We start from the raw sequence: 17,507 nt of genomic DNA, 5'->3' as shown, positions 1-17,507 counted from the left end.
AAATAGTTGGAGGATAAGCTAATTTGAATATTTTCAGCAGGCTCTGGGGTGTAAGCCTGTCCCTTGTTGTCTGGGACCTGGTCCTGGTACCAGGTTAGGGCAAGGAGATAGTGGCCTGAATGTGAGAGCCCAACAAGGAAGGTGGTTGAGGGTATGGGTTCTGGATTGGTTAGTTTGCATATGAAATGCATGCTCATAGGCGATTTGTTTTCTATCTCTAGGAAATAGCTAACCCTTGGAGGGGCACTCCCGCCAGAATCAGCAAGCTTCCAAGATGCCAAAGTATCACATATGGAAACTAGGAAACATGGCTATTAAAATATGAAGCCATGCAAAATCATGGATGACTCTTAAATACACATCGCTAAGTCAAAGGAATCAGCCTGAGAAAGCTGTATGATTAAATGACACGACATTCTGGACAAGGCAAACTATAGAGATGGTTAACAGATAAGTGGTTATCAAAAGTCTCTGAATAAGTGAAACAAGGGATTTTTTCGTGACAGTGAAACTATTCTGTCTGATGCTGTAACTGTGGAGACATGACACTAGGCACCCAAATTTATTGAAATTTACAGCACAAAGAATAAACCTTAATGTATATAAAAATTTTAAAATTATTCAACATGTTGAGGAATCCTAGGGTGGAAAGCAGACTATGACAAAAGAATCTAAATTTTCACAATGTATGAAATAATTCCATCCTTCATTGAAGAGAGTAAGGAGGAAAAATGCTCACCTAAGTAATTGTAAGACTAAAGCAAAAGAAAGTGTACATAAGCACTGCACTAAAGTTGATAGCATTGTGTACCACAGAAATACGGGTTAGCAATCCTGAAACCACTATACATATGTTAGTTTACTCAAGCTTCCATAACAAAATCCTACAGACTGGGTGGCCTAAACAACAGAAAGTCATTCCTCGTGGTTTTGGAGGCTACAAGTCCAAGACCAAGGTGCTGTCAGGGTTGGTTTCTATTAAAGCCTCTCTTGGAGCCATCTCATTGTATCCTCATGTGGCTTCTTCTCTGTCTGTGTCATGGAGAAAGAGATCTCTGATGTCTCTCCCTCTTCTTATAAGGACCTATCCTATTAGATTAGGGCCCACCTGTATCACTTCTTTTAACCTGGATTATCTCCTTAAAGGCCCTATTCCCAAATACAGTCACATTGGGGGTTAGAGTTTCCACATGTGAGTTTTGGGGGGACAAAAACATTCAGTCCATAACCCATATATGGTGGAATAGAATAATTGGGTAAATGTATGACACATGGTGCAAGTAAGGTTTCTTTTATTTGGAGTGGGAGCTAGGGAAGAAAGCTAAAATGATCTATGTGGTAATGGTTTCAGAATTCATTAATATGAACTCATATGTGGGTTGATACAGATGTAGATGGTTACATATAGAAATATTTATGAATATGTGTATAGACACAGTTTAGTTAACACACACATATTTTCTTGCTCTGTCAGCTGGGAGGGCCTAGAGACAATGACACTACAGAACCATTGAGGACACCTAACACCCAGATCTTGACTTCTAATACCATTCTCCAATAAAAGGAACCAAAGCCTTGGAGAAATGCCTGATTCTAGGAGTAAGGCAGGAAACATGCAAGATGAGCCAAGAGCTCTCGCGGTGAGGAAGTACTCAAAAAACCCACAGTGATTGTCGTACGTCAAAGGAACCTAGAGGTCAACTGAAAGAGCTCCTAAGGGCCAAAGATGGAACAATTTGAACAACAAAATATAGTATTGTATTATAACCCAAAGTACAAAGTAAAGAATCATGAACACATAGTTATCCCAATGAAATACTGAAGGAATAAATAAACAAATGGGGAGAAGAGAGAAATCTCTCATGCAGACAGAATTCCAAATAATTATGTAGATCCTCCACCTTCAGGAGGGGAGCATAACTCCACACTCTGTGTGTGCTCTGCATAGTGACTTCCTTCCCAAGAGTGCAGTATGGAAAGAGGGTAAAAGAGTAACTTTACAGTGGAGAAACCTGACAAACACGACCTCAGCCAGATGATCAAGGTTAACGTTGACAGTGATAAGTCAAGCTGATGGATGTACTCTTGAGAAGATGTGATGAGGACGGCATTTTACCCCTATGGTCTTCCTCCCAAGAGCACATCGTCCCAACCTACTTATGAGAAAGATACCAGACAAATTCCAGTTGGAGGACATTTTACCAAATACCTGAGCAGCATACCTCAGAACTTTCAAGGTCATCAAAAACAAACTCTGAAATACTGTCACAGCCAACAGGAGCCTAGGAAACATGACAACTAAATGTAATGTGGTATCCTGGATGAGATCCTGGAATAGAAAAAGGATATTAGGTAGAAAACTAAGGAAACATAAAAAAAATGGACATTAGTTAAGAATAATGTATCAATGTTGGTTCACTAATTTTGACAAATGTACCATACTAATGGAAGATATTAATAATAGAGGAAACTATATGTGGGGTATACGAGAATTCTCTGTACTGTCTTTTCTGCAAATCTAAAACTATTCTAAAAATGAAGTTTATTTGAAATATATATAAATGGCTAGTCACACGCATTCTGTATAATGGATACAAATTACAATTTAAAGAAAAACTGAATAATTTCTTTGGGTACCTAAGGGTATCAGGGTTTATTTATATAAACTATGTTCTATATTTAATCCATATCTTCTACCTATTCATAAAATATGAGCATTTGTCTCATTTATTGGCTCATTCTTTGTTCAAGGATTAATTCAACAAATTTATCAGACTGACAACATGCCCAAGGTTTAGGAGGACTATACAGATTCAACTGCTCTCTTTGTTGTTAGTCTTCATCTTAAAAAATGCTCTAAGGTTTTTTAGTTGCTAGAAAATGCAAACATCATTGAAAATAATAAAAGAATAACTCTCAAAATGATCAGAAAAAGTAACATGAGTATGTCATGGGCAAGTTAAAAGCTGACTAGCTATTTTTCTTAAGGCTTCATAGGTATCCATAACCTGCTGAATTTTTAAAAATCCAGTTTTGTCCAGCAGCCTAAGCTCAGAAGATTTTTTATTTGCCGGCATGCTGAGTGGGGCACAGAATAAGAAAAGGCTGTACAGCATGCCCCGGCTGTCAAGCAAACTGCTCTGTCAGTCAGGCTGTATCATCCAGCAGATATGATGGTACTTGAAATGTCTGAGTAGATGGGCATGCTGCGAAGAGACTCTGACAGGAATCTCTAAGTGAATCATAGTGCAGATCTGTAGGATTTGGGAGTAACGATATGCAATCCTCTATTAATAATTTTTTTTTTGAGAAACAGTTTCTGGCTTACTACTGGACCCTGGTAGAGACTGAATGCTTAATCATGGGCCATTAAGTTACCACATGCCTTGAGCTCCCCATCGTTTATTGGGGCTGTCTGGCCTACGAAGCCAAAAAGTTAACTCTGAACAGTAGCATTCTATAATCAGATGAAAGTGATGTAAAAGAAGAAATTTAAGCATATCTTGAAAGCGTAAGGAGAGATGGCCAGAGATACCTGATTTACAGTTTAGCTGGATAATCAGGAACTTTGAGAGAACAAGATTGGAAAATCGGCCATAGGATATCTTGGGAACAGGTGTGTGGAGAGAATATCCCAAGTGGGCAGAGTATAGAGACATTTGTTTTCCATATGAAGGGTCACCAAAGAATGCCCTCAACAGAGGAGGACCTTAATAAGCAGGTGGATAAAACTATCCTCTTTTATGGACATTGATCCAACCACTACTTTCCTTGCCTAGTAGGCTGATAAACAAAGTGGTTATGGCAGCATCATGTAGATTATTCATGTACTTAGCAAAGTGGATTTCCACTCACTGTGAGGGTTAATTTTATGTGTCAACTTGACTATCACAGGGTGCTCAGACATTTGGCTGAATGTTATTTCTGGGTGTGTCTGTGAAGACACATCTGGATGAAATTAGCATTTGAATTGGTGAACTGAGTAAAGCAGATAGCTCTCCCTAGTATGAGTGTGCATCATTCAATTCATTCAGGGCATAAATAGAACAAAAAGGTGGAAGAAGGAAGAATTTGGCCCCTCCTACCTGATTGTACTACTTGGGACATCAACCTTCTCCTGTCCTCTTTGCTCCTGGTTCTCAGGCCATTAGACTCAGACAATTACACTATGTATTGCCCTGGATCCCTGGCTTGCAGACAGCAGATAGTAAGACTTCTCAGTCTCCGCAATTGCATGACAAATTCCTTATAATAAATCCCTTAGTATACAGATATCCTATTAGTTCTGTTTCTCTGGAGAATTCTAACTAATACACTCACCAAGGCTCATCTAGGGACAGTGCCCAATTTGCCAACAGCAGAGACCAACAATATCCTCCAATATTGCATTCCCAGAGAGGATTAGCTGGCTACTTGGGAGCCAGCTACCAGGCTGATTACATTGGACCAATTCCATCACAGAAGAGCAGCGCTTTGTTCTCACTAGAAGGTAGACACTTACTCTGAACATAGATTTGCCTTCCTTCCTGCAGCACTTTTGCCAAAACTACCATCCATGAACTTATAAAACACCGTATTCACTTATAAACACTATACTCTTGATAGCATAGCTACTGAGCAAAGAGATAATTTTATAATAAGTGAAGTGTGGCAATGGACCCATACACGTGACATTCACTGGACTTACAATGTTTCCATCACTCTGAAAGTCTGATAGAAGAGTAGAATAGCCTTTTGAAGACTCAGTTCACAGTGCCAGCTGGGTGACAACATCTTATAGGAATGGGATAATGCCACTAAAATGTGATCTATGCTCTAAATCACTGGCCAATTCGTGGTGCTATTTTGGTGCTATTTCTCCTATTGCCAAGATCCATGGATATGGGAATCAACAGGTGGAAAGGAGAAACTACTACTTCAAAGATCTACCCATGAACAAAATATATGCTTCCCATTCTAATGATTTTGAGTTTTTCTAGATGAGAGGTCTTCATTACCAAAGAAGGAGTGATTCCATCAGGAGACACAGCAACAGTTCTGTTAAACAGAAAGTTGAAACTAGCACCTGGACACTTTGGACTCTTCATTCCAGCGAGTAAACAGGCAAAGAAGGAGGTTACTATCCTGGTCGAAGTCATTGATTTTAACTCAAGGGGAAGTTGAGTGCTACAACATAACAGGAATACTGAGGAGTATCTTCTGTAAAACATCCCCTTGATAGTACTTCCATATGCTATGATTAAAATCAATGGAAACTATAGCAATCCAATAGAGGCAAGACTGATGGCCCTGACACTTCAGCAATAAAGACTAAAGTCCCCCACCAGTAAGGAACTACAGCCAACTGAGTTTCTTGCTGAGGGCAAAATGGTTAGCGGAAAAAGAAAGTTATAAATACCAGTTATAACTACATGATCCATTACAGAAATGAGAACTGCAATAATTGTGATATTTCTTTTTTATTTTAATGTGAATATAGTTGTGTATATATTAACCAATTCTTTTTTCTTCCTCTCCTCTATTTTCTCAACATCTAATATATGTAAATAGTAGTTAGTTTAAACATAAGAAATAAAACTATTTGATATCAAATAAAGGAATAGAATTCAGAAAAGAGATGAACATAAAGGTGGATAAAAGAATTTTGCATCCTTTCTTGGGGACAAGGTTAGTGTGTTTTCAGTTATATAGGAGATAGTTGCATCATGTTACATGAAAGCATAATTTTTCTGTTGTCTTTATTTTACAGTTAAATATGGTTAAAATAAGTGTGTATGGGTACCAATTTGACAAATGGTAGCTTTGTAATGTATCAAATTAGCTTAACTAGACCTGTATTTCTCAGAATTCCATCCGTATATGGCTCTGGGTAAGGAGTGGCCAATATTTACACAGGATTTGGAAAGTAGAAGTGAAGCCACAGTCATTTTGTTACACTCTGAAGGTTGGCCGTGAGAGGTCTGATGCTGCTACAGCTCATATACACTGTCAGTGATAGACATTGTCATGGATCGCCTTATTGGTATGGGGCAGCACCTGAATCCACAGCTACTCTTGATCCTGATAGATCTTCTGTTGCTCCAAGTCCTGCAACAAGAACATGCACAGCCCAAGGCAACAGGTGCCAGCTTCTTCTGTAGGTCATCCATGAGAACAGCACCAAGCTATGAGAGACAGACACAGGTTTCAGTTTGTTCTTATGGTCCTCTCTGGTTCCAGTTTTCCTTGCTCTTCTGCATGTACAGCTCTTCTTCCCACCTCTCAGTCTGGTTGACCCACAGTGGTTCCAAGACCAACCCAGACTCAGAGATGCCAGCATTGCATAGACTCCTCCACCAGCTCTCACCATTGCATAAGGTCTAAACCTTATAATAAGTCTCTTACCCTTTATCACTCATAGTTCTACTTCTCTGAATAAACCCTAACATTACATCTTACTCTTCAGTCTGAAAAGAGGAAGGTAATAATCAAATACCAAAAAAAATTTTAAAAATATATGTATAGAATGAATGTGAATTTAACTATTATAAAATGACATGTTCATCCTCCCTTTTTCATAGCTTAGAAATAAAATTTTAATCACTTTTTTCTTAATACGGCTCTTGTTAAAACCACATGACATGCTGGACACTTCCAGCCAAAAGGAGAGAGCAAGCTGGAACTAGTTTTAGGTGAAACTAGGACACTTTACTAGGAAAGAAGGATTGTCCCCATCCAGGAAAAGATCATCAGTCCAAATTAACCAAACATGAATCTTATCTGGAATAAGCATCTGTTGGGCTCATTGAAGGGATTGGTCCATGATTGGGCAACAAAGGTTGCTGGTAATCTGGCAACATCAATAACACATCAGCAGATGCTTTAATTGTAAATTAAGGAGGCCCATCTTGTCTAGATATGGAGAAGAATCAACCTCTTTTGTGCCTATTAGTTGCAAGACTTCAAAAATGGCCATATCTTATTTATCTTTGTATTCTAGAGCCTAGTTCTGTGCCAACAATGTAGTAGGTACTTAGTTATATTGTTGAATGAAAACAGTAAATGAATGGTCTCCACCAGCCAGGATAGGGAAGGCAGGAATTGACAATGTTAAAGGTTATTGGTATAAATACCTGCTATCAAGCAGGGTGACTTAAAATGTTTCTTTTTTCTTTTTGGTGAGGAAGATTGGCCCTGAGCTACATGTGTTGCCAATCTTCCTCTTTTTGCTTGAGGAATATTATCCCTGAGCTAACATCCATGCCAGTCTTCCTCTATTTTGTATGTGGGACTCCACCACAGCATGGCTTGATGAGCAATGTGTATGTCCATGCCCAGGATCTGAACCTGCAAACCCGGGGCCACCATAGCAGAGTGAGTGAACTTAATCACTAGGCCACCAGGCTGGCTGCAAAATGTGTTTCTTAGATAATGTAAGTGATATCATTCTCTCTCAATATATATTTTTCCATAATATAGATATTTGCATATAAATATATGGATAACTTTTATATTTATGAAACTTTTATGCTTATGAAACTTAAAGATGTCAGTAAGATCTCTTCTAGCTCTAGATATCTAGATATCTAGCTTTCTCTCCCTCTCTCTTTCTTTATACACACACATACACATTCATGTCTATCTCTATCTCTCTTTATGTATATATACATACATATAGATAGTATGACTATCTCTCTATATATATATTTATGTGGACATAGATGTATATATATAGAAAGAGAGAAAGAGAAGATCTCAGAGAATAGGTGTTTAAAGCTACATAAGATCTTATTAATATTTATTAATTCAACCCTTCTATAAGATAGATGAAAGTCTTAACTTTTCACAGGAAATTGTTACCATCAAAACACAATTTAAGCCAAAAATACAAAATATAAAGATATAAAAGGAATAAAGACAATAATTATGAGGAAAATTAGATATTCAGGTAGCACTCTCTTTTTTCTTTTGGCGTGAGCACTCAGAGTCAACTTCTGGCTGCCTCACCTCCTCATCTGCAGGCCTGGTTCTGGTTAGTTTCTAAGCCAACCTCAAACTGGAAAGAGACTGCATCAGCAATAGCCACTGAAAGTGGTCTCACTCTCATAAAATGGTATCTAACATGCCTGGGGAGTTTTGTTCATATACTCGCATTCTTCCCTTCCCTCAGTCCCATTGTATCTACATGACTAGCCTTTCCCTAACCATAGCCCCATGGAGCTAGTCCAATCTTGTATATTTTGCTTTAGGCTTCCTGACTCCAGCTTACTCACTCTTGACACCCTTCCTCCCCATACCTCCAGTTGCTGACCATCTGACTTCAGATGTCCCAGGGGAGATATGGACTCCAGTGCTAGTCCCACCCTGCCAGATTAAGCCATCTCAAATATCAAGGCCTGCTGATACTGTGCAGTTTGCCTGTCCGCTTAGCATTGGTTTTCCTAATTGCACCTGTAGTGCCAGCAGCATGGCTTGGTCTGTTTCTTCTCTCTTCAATCTGATGATACACTCCCCAGCATGCATCCCATCTGAGTGTGATGTGAGGAATGACATCTACCGGATACATTTCAGGAGGTTATTAAGGAAGAAAAGTCAAAATGGATGAATGCTAAATCTGATTCACAATAGTGATTTACGTGTTTTTTTGATGGAAAGACTCCATCTCTCAAAGTGGACTTTAATTCAGATGTTGCTGCCCCACAGCCCCCAGCAACCAGTCTGGAAGAACTTGGCTTATCCTTGTACCCCTAAATTTATACTGCGCCAGAGTTTCAAAGACATATGCGAACTTAAACATCTTGATGTGTTCTCCATGAGAAACTATTCTCAAATGTCCTAATATCCTCATATAAATTCTGTCATAAGCCTAATGCAATTGGCTTTCTCATTACTATGCCTCAGGAGGAGGCAGGCTAACTTAATCTAATGTGCCCAAAAGAAGAAAAATAAGTAAGGGGGGAAAGCGGGAAAAGGGAGCACAGTAGTTCATAATCTGACAACAGAAAAAATTATCTGAAACCAGTCCTGCAATTATTGGGCGATCCCTTCCTACTAAGTCAACATCTGCCTGTTTTAGATGACTAGTAATTAAATAAGAACAAATCTCTCGCATGCCACGAGGGCACTAAAAATGATAATTAGTCCTCTCGGGGTAAGTATAATTGAAAATATTTTTTCCAAAGACCCAAAAAGTAGAATATTAAAATTTATATTTAAAAAGTGCTACTTCCAAAACACATTTAGATGAGTCAAGTAAAGTAAAATAATGATTTGCTCCATAATATCAAGAAAGGAAGAAGAAAATTGGTAGCTAAGGAAGAAAATAGCATCATGTCCTTTTCTGTCAGTAAATTGCAAATAATGAGTAATCAGTCAAAATAGAAATATCCTGGTACATTGTGTGACAAAGGCTTCCAGTATTAGAACTAATGTATTCACTAGGAAGTCATTACAGGGCTTGCTAATTGCTCTATTTGGCTCCTGAACATTTCACCTATATCCCTGATACCAGAGATAATAAGTACAGTTAATTATTTACATGTCTGTATTCCCAACCAGAAATTAACACTGACAAAGACAGAAGACACGTAATAATCATCCCCGTATGCTCAGTACTTAGTGCAGTGTCTACCAAGTAACAAGCACTCAATACATGTTGATTGACTCAGTAAAGTGCTTAGCTGATACAACGGCTGAAATGTCTCAGAATATGTAACCCCAGAAGGTTTTGAACTTGCTCAGAATCGCTGGTTCTATATTCTCCTTGAGGTGTGGACACTCCCCATCCACTTCCTTCCAAGTCATGTCTAGGCTGAAAAAACAAAGGGATGCAAAAATGAGGGCCAAGAGAATCAGAACTATAAATAACAGAAGAGGGTAATCCACATTTACAAGTATCAAAAAATCTTACCACATATAGTACAAATGGGATCAAACTGAAAGCAAGAGCCCCATCACAGCTTTGTTCTGTCATCCAGCTAAGGACATCCTGCTCTTTGTCTGCCCAGACCGTCTAACTTCCTGCATCCCTGTGTGTGCAACCCCATATTGCAATGTCAACCCGACTTGTCTTCTTGTCTCTCTCTTAGTTTTCTTCCCCTTGCCACTCTTTTATTTTAATTTGGAAATATTATAAGTTCTGAGCTGTGCCAAAACCCTCTCAGCCTCTCTCTTCAGCCTAAAATTAGGATCTGACAAGAAAATACTCCTTTAGAAAATCAGGGAGAATATAATGAGATACGTTTCTTAATCAAAATTCTTTAATATGACTAGAAAATGTAAGCATCAAGAGTACTTTCAGCAGAATAAGTTTCAAGATGGGCTTGTGGGAAAAGGTGAGAGGTGAAAGCAAAGCAGACAACTTTCCACTTAACGTTTAGAAGTTTTTATAAGCTCAGAGGAAATATTGTTAAAGATTTATAAACTTTAAAAGTATAAACTTTAGTTTAACTTTAGTTTAACAAATGCCATAGTGAATAATGACTTCCAAAGTCTCGACTTGTAAGTAAAATATACATGAAGGAACTCAGATGAGTAAAATCTATTTTTTAAAGGTTAGAATCCATTCCCTTGTCATCCTGGTAGACAGAGAATATGGATATCATTGAGACTTTGTAATTAAAAAGTACTTAAGGAAGTGACTTCTGTTCCCAGGTATGATGGAGTAACAGGGACCAGATTCATAGACCAGCCTTTAAAAACAGACAAAATTTAGGACATAGCAGTTTACAGATATTGGACAACAGGTGAAATCATGACAATGATTCCCTAAGAGTCCAACTGCTAAACCAAACTAAAAGGGTCGTTTGATAACCGCATCTTACTGCCTGGAGAGAGTCTGCAGCACCATGTGGATGAACCCAAGCAGCCGCCTAAGTTGAAGAAGCAGAAGTCAGGTTTCAAGGATGCTCTTCTCAAATTCATGAGGCAGGCTAGTAGAGAGGAGAGAGTGAGCATCAGAGATCATCAGAGGGTTTCCCTCGAGACGTTTTTACTGAGTACTGATCTTTCAGGCATGTAAAATAACTACTAGGGCTTGGGAAGAAAGCAATAGAATGGAGCAGGGAGAATGATCTGTAGAATTCCCAAAAGGATGGGAGTAGTTCATGTTCCCAACAGCCATAATGGAAAGATCTCCTGACACATAGTATTGTGTAGAACAGGAGCCAGCAAAATGAAGCCATGGGCCAAATGTGGCCTGCTACCTGTTTTTTTGTAAATCAAATGTTATTAGAACACAGCCATGCTAACTTATTTACATATTGTCTATGGCTGCCTTTGTGTTACAATGGTAGAATTAAATAGTTGAAACATACACCATTTGGTCCACAAAGTATAAAATATTTACCCTCTGGCCCTTGAGAAAAAAATATTTGCCAACTTTTGGAGTAGAGTCCTCAGAAGTGTATTGCCTCAGTAGTCAGGCCGAGTAAGATCTAAACTAAAAGCTATTCTTGATCAGCATAACAAAGCTTAAAAACAAACATCTAAGTCCCAGAACCATGTCCCAGAACATAGATCAAAAATATCCAAAGAAATAAAAGAAAATTTAGAATCCAAAGACTTAAAATTCACAATCCCTGGAATACAATTACACTTTACCAACCATGAAAACCAGCAGAAAAATACGGCGAATAACAAGGAAAAAAGTCAATCAGTGGGGACAGATCCAGAAAGAACACAAACAATAGAATTAGAGGATGTCAAAATAGCTGTTTTAAATATAACTCAATATGTTCAAGAAGGTGTAGGAAAGCATGAGCATGATAAAAAGATTAATGGAAGATTTAAAAAGACACAAATTGAACTTCTACAAATGAAAATATAAAGTCTGACATGCAAAGCACTCAAATAATAAATTAGAAATTGCAGAAGAAAAAAATTATGAACTTAGAGACAGCAAGAGAAGCTATCTAAAATGAAACACAGAGATAAAAAGACTGAAAAATAAAGAGAGAACTGTGAGCTATGGGCAATATCAAGCAGTGTAACAAATATGTAATTGGCATCCTAGAAGAAAAGGATAGAAAAAATTTTTTGAAGAAATAATTGCTGAAATTTTCCAAATTTGAAGGCAACTATAACCCCACAGAACCAAGAAGCTCAAAAAAACCCCAACCTGGGGCCAACTCAGTGGCATAGTGGTTAAGTTCACATGCTCCGCTTCAGTGGCCTGGGGTTTGCTGGTTCAGATCCCAGGCATGAACCTACACACTGCATATCAAGCCATGTGGTGGCAGGCATCCTATATATAAAGTAGAGGAAGATGGGTACCCATGTTAGCTCAGGACAGACCTTCCTCAGCAAAAAGAGGAGGATTTGTGGTAGATGTTAGCTCAGGGCTAATCTTCCTCAAAAAACAAAACCCCAAACAGAAAAAAACATGAAGAAACCACAAGAACGCACATCATAACCCAGTTGTTGCCAAACAATGATAGAGAGAAAAATCTCAAAAGCAGTGATGGAAAAAAGGCATTATATGTAAAACAACCAGGGTAAGAATGCTGGCAGACTCCTAAGCAGAAACAACACAAGCCAGAAGACAGTGAAGCAACGTGGCTAAGGTGCTAGAAAACAAATTCAACCTAGAATGCTTTATCCAGAAAAGTATTTTACTATCTTATAATATGCATGGAGAGGTATACCATTATTAAAATAAGACCATTGTAAGTTAAAGATTATATGTATTTGTAAACCCTAGACGAAAAAAAAGCAATAAGGGGAAAAAAAATAAAGTCCTGAAAAAATATTCAATTGATGCAAAAGAAAGCAGAAAAGGAAAATGAAAAAGGACTAAAGAACAGATGGGACAAATACAAATAGCAAGATGGTAGATTTAAAGCCAGCATATAAACAATCCCATTAAATGCAAATGATGTAAACATACCAATAAAAATGCAGAGTTAGACAAAGTAGATGAAAAAGGATGACAAAACTATATTCTATCTATAAGAAACTGACATTAAATATAAAGACACATACAAGTTGAAATATAAAAATGTATATCATGCATATACACACACGTGCACACACACACACGTACACACAAACAGGAGTAGCTACATTAATATCTGGAAAAGAATGTTCAGAGCAAAAAAAAAAAAAAAATTACCAAGGACAAATATATTGTTGTGTAATGATAAAGGGACCATTCAGTTAATCAAGAAAAGATAAGTATCCTAAAAATTTTTCACTTACTGACATGGCTTCAAAATACATCAACAAAACCTGAAAGTACTAAAAGAAAGAAGTATTGTTTTAATCCACAACTACTGCTGGGGATTTCAAATTCCCTCTGTCAATAATTGATAGAAAGAAATATGGGAAAGGTCAGGAAATTTATAGAAAGCTTGAACAGTACTATGAAGCAACTTGGCTTAATTGATGTTTACGGAACATTCCGCCTTCCAAAGCCAGAAGAACGCACATTCTTTAAAAGAGCACCTGGAATATTTTCCAAGATAGACCATATTCTGGGTCATAAAGCAAGTCTTGATAAATGCAAAATTTTGTTATTATAATTTTACAAATATAATTGAACATCATAGAATTAAATTAGAATCCACAACAAAAAGAAATCTGAAAAATATTCATATATTTGGAAACTTAATGCTCTACTTCTAAATAAAACATGGGTCAAAGAAATTACCACAAGGGAAATTAGAAAATATTGTAAACTGAACAAAAAGAAACACACAACATCAAAATCTGTCAGATCAACATAAAGCAACGTTTAGAGAGAAATTTGTAAACATTAAATACTTATGTTAGAAAACTTGAATAGATTAAAACCAATGACCTAGGTTTTCATGTAATAAATTGGAATAAGAATAGCAAATTAACCCAATGCAAACAGAAGGAAGAAAATAATAAAGATTAAGCAGAAATCAATAAAATTGCAAAGGTAAAACAACAGAGAAAACTCATGAAACTAAAAGCTGAGTTTTTTCAAAGATCCAAAAAATATCAACCTCTAGTCAGATTGACCAAAAAAAAAAAGGCATGAATTACTAATATCAGAAATAAAAAAGTAACTCACTACTGATCTCACAGACGTTATAAGGATAATAAGGGCATTCTACACACAACTTTATGACCATAAACTCTCCAACTTAAACGAAATGGACCAATTCCTTGAAAGAAAAACTACCAAATCTCCTTCTAGAAGAAATAATTAAATTAAATAGTCCATAAATCTATTAAGTTAGTCTATAAACCTATTAAAACCATTGAATGCGTAGTTTACAACATTCCACAAAAGAAAACTACAGAGTCAAATATCTTCACTGACAAACTCTACCTAATCATTAAAAGAGCTATAATGCCAATTCTATACTTACATTTCTATGCCCTTTTATCTTTAGGTAAAGTAAGGACAACTTAAGTAATATATTAAGGGAGTTATTACAAATGACCAAGAGATTGCAGACATCAGCAAGATGGCAAAATAGGTGGTTCCCGACTGCAGTCCCCCACACAGGAGGAGCAACTAGCAATTAACCATAGACACAATGCCTTTGTGAGGATCCTAAAACCCAGAGGTGAGGCAGAAGAATGCCCTGGAATGCAAAACCAAGAAAACAAAATAAGAAGGGTAAGAGAAACAGTTTCACTTTGACTGCATCACCCCTCCCCCCAGGCAAGTATAGCACCACACCAACTGGGTCTCATTGGGCCTACAATTTCTCTAGTGAGAAAAGGAAAACAAAGGTGAACATCTAGCTTCTCCAGAATTCTGAGATGTTTCCCAGGAGGCCCCATTAGATATTGCATCCTGGGAGTCAGTGGGGGAATCAGCTAAAGGTGGAAAGGGCAAGGGGCTCACAGCAACCAGCACATAGACCTCTGCAGATTGTGTTCCTGCTAGCAGTAGTGCCTGAGTCGAGATCTCAACCAGCAGCTTTGCTCATCTGCAGAGCTGAGTCAGTGGACCCATCTGGCTGAAGAGCTTGATTGACAGTACAGCTTGATTTGGGTCTCCAGATGGCAGGACATCCTCACCATGGAGCCTATTCTAGAACCCCACCTGGACAGGGAAGCAAATCACTGCTTCCACCCAATGCTAAGCATATCCTCCAGCCTGCCAAATCAAGAAGCCTAGCTATGGACATCAGCAAGCTGCAGAGCACATCCTACCACCTACCAGCAAAGGGAAGCAAGTCAGCAGCCCCACACAACTGCTGAGAAAGGTTGAAAGAAAAAACCACTTCCTCAAGTGAGCAGGTACTAACAATACAAGGATCACAAAGAATTGGGTAAATGTGACACCACCAAAGGAAGCTAATAAAAGTCCAATAACAAACCCTAAAGAAATGGAGATCTATGAACTATCTAACAAAGAATTCAGAATAATCCTCTTAAAGAAATTCAGTGAACTACATTAGACACAGATTGACAATGAAACAAAATTAGGAAAACAATGCATGAAAAATGTGAGCTCAACAAAGAAATGCAAGCCATTAAAAAAACAACAACAACAAAACAGAAATCCCAGAGCTAAAGAACACAATTACAGAGCTAAAGAAGTCAATAGAAAGCTTCAACATCAGACTCAACCAAACAGAAGAAAGAATCGGTGAATTCAAAGATAAGTCATTTACAATTATCCAGTCAGAGGAGAACAAAGAAAAAGGAATGAAAAAGAGTAAAGAAAGCCCCTATAAATTATGAATACATTAAAAGAAACAATCATACATTATTGGAGTCCCAGAAGGAAAAGAGAGGGAGTAATGGAAAAAAATGCATTTAGGTATACAATGGCTGAGAACTTCCCCAAACTGGGAAAGGGTCTGGATATCCAAGATCATGACTCTCAGATGCCCAAAAAGTTTCAACCTTGAAAGATCTTCTCCACGTCACCTTATAATAAAACTGTCTAAAATCAAAGACAGAGAGAGAATTTTGAAAGCAGTAAGAGAAAAAAAGTTATCCCATTAAAATAGACTATTATAACTATAACATGTTTTATGTAGGTCTCATGACATCTCAAAGCAAAAATCCATAGTAGATTCATGAATGTAAAGAGAAAAACCTCAAACCATACCATTGGGAAAAATGATCAATTTACTAAGGAAGACAACAAGAGAGGAAGAAAGGAAGACAGAAACTACAAAACAGTCAGAAAACAATCAATAACATGGCATTATTAAGTCCTGTCGGGGGTTGGAATTGGCCACCCCAAAATGTGTCTCTTTGGCAAAAGGATTATTTTGGGCTGGTTACTTTTAAAAACTGCAGACATGAGAGAAGCCCTGAAAAGTAGAATTTAATCCTTTGTAAGAGATACTTACATTTGTAAGGGAAATCTCCATCTGTAAAGGTATCTCCCTTTCTGTACCAGGAAGAAGGGGGGATGACCTTATCTCTAGAAACTCTTATCAGTTTGGAAGACAAGGACTTAAATCTACATAATAACCCTACTCTTATTTACTGTGCTTTTCTGCTAATCTCCCGTAAATGACTTCCCCCACCTCAACATCCTCCTTTGTTTGTAGCTGAAGATGGTGTTTAAGGTGAAAGCCTCCACCATTTTGATGAGTTGTTGCTCAGTTTGCCTGAGTCTCTTCCATGTATACATGTTGTAAAGCTTTGTTTGATTTTCTCCTGTTATTCTGTCTCGTCAAGTTAATTCACAGTTCAACCAGAAGGACCTAGAGTGGGTAGAGTGAATGTCTTCCTCCTCTACAGTCCTTACCTATCAATAATTACTTTAAATATGAATGGATTAAGTTTTCCAATCAAAAGATATAGAGTGGCTGAATGGATTTTTTAAAAAAAGACATAACTGTATGCTGCCCACAAGAGACTCACTTTGGCTTTAGGACACACATAGTCTGCATGTGTGCAAAGTGAAGGGATGGGAAAAGATATTTCATGAAAATGGAACAAAAAAAGAGAGAAGGGGTAACTATACTTATATTAAACAAATGAGATTTTAAGTCAAAAGGTCATTATGTAATGATAAAGTGGTCAATTCATGATGAAGATGTAACAAATGTAAATATATAAATATTTAGCATCAGAGCCACTAAATATATTAAGCAAATACTAACAGATTTGAAGGAAGAAATACACAACAATACAATAATAGTAGGGGACTTCAAAAGCCCCCTTTTAACAATGGATAGATTATCCAGAACATCAATGTGAAAATGTAGGACTTGACTTTAGACCAAATGGACCTAACAGACATATACAGAACATTCCATTCAATGGCAGAATACACACTCTTCTCAGGAAAGCACAGAACATTCTCCAGGACAGATCATATGTTAGGTCATGAAACAAGTCTTAATAAATTTAGGAAGACTGAAATTACACCAAGTATCTTTTTCAACCACAATGGTATGAAAGTAGAAATCAATAACAGGAGGAAAGTTGGAAAATTCACAAATATGTGGAAATTAACCATCATACTCCTGAACAACCAATGAGTCAAAAAAAAAAAAATCAAAGGGAAAAATTTAAAATATCATGAAACAAACTAAAATGATACACTATTTACCAAAATGTAAGTAGTTGGATGCAGG

The 17,507-nt window shown here is 37.4% G+C and overlaps 1 long non-coding RNA gene across 2 annotated transcripts in view; it reads right to left on the bottom strand.

Moving 5' to 3' along the window:
* The window catches only part of LOC139082029 (uncharacterized), a 75,034-nt gene that overhangs the window by 12,363 nt on the left and 45,164 nt on the right, over window positions 1-17,507 (bottom strand). The window contains exon 2 of one of the 2 annotated variants that reach the window (XR_011537684.1): window positions 6,037-6,164. This is a non-coding gene — a long non-coding RNA (uncharacterized lncRNA). Of the gene's footprint in view, window positions 1-5,451; window positions 6,165-17,507 lie in introns of those variants that run through there. The other variant, XR_011537683.1, reaches the window with a different exon arrangement.

The sequence above is a fragment of the Equus przewalskii genome, chromosome 2 (genome assembly GCF_037783145.1).
Source record: "Equus przewalskii isolate Varuska chromosome 2, EquPr2, whole genome shotgun sequence".
Classification (NCBI taxonomy): domain Eukaryota; kingdom Metazoa; phylum Chordata; class Mammalia; order Perissodactyla; family Equidae; genus Equus; species Equus przewalskii.
The sequence above is the reverse complement of the archived record's forward strand: the minus strand, read 5'-3'. Positions and strand labels throughout refer to the sequence as shown.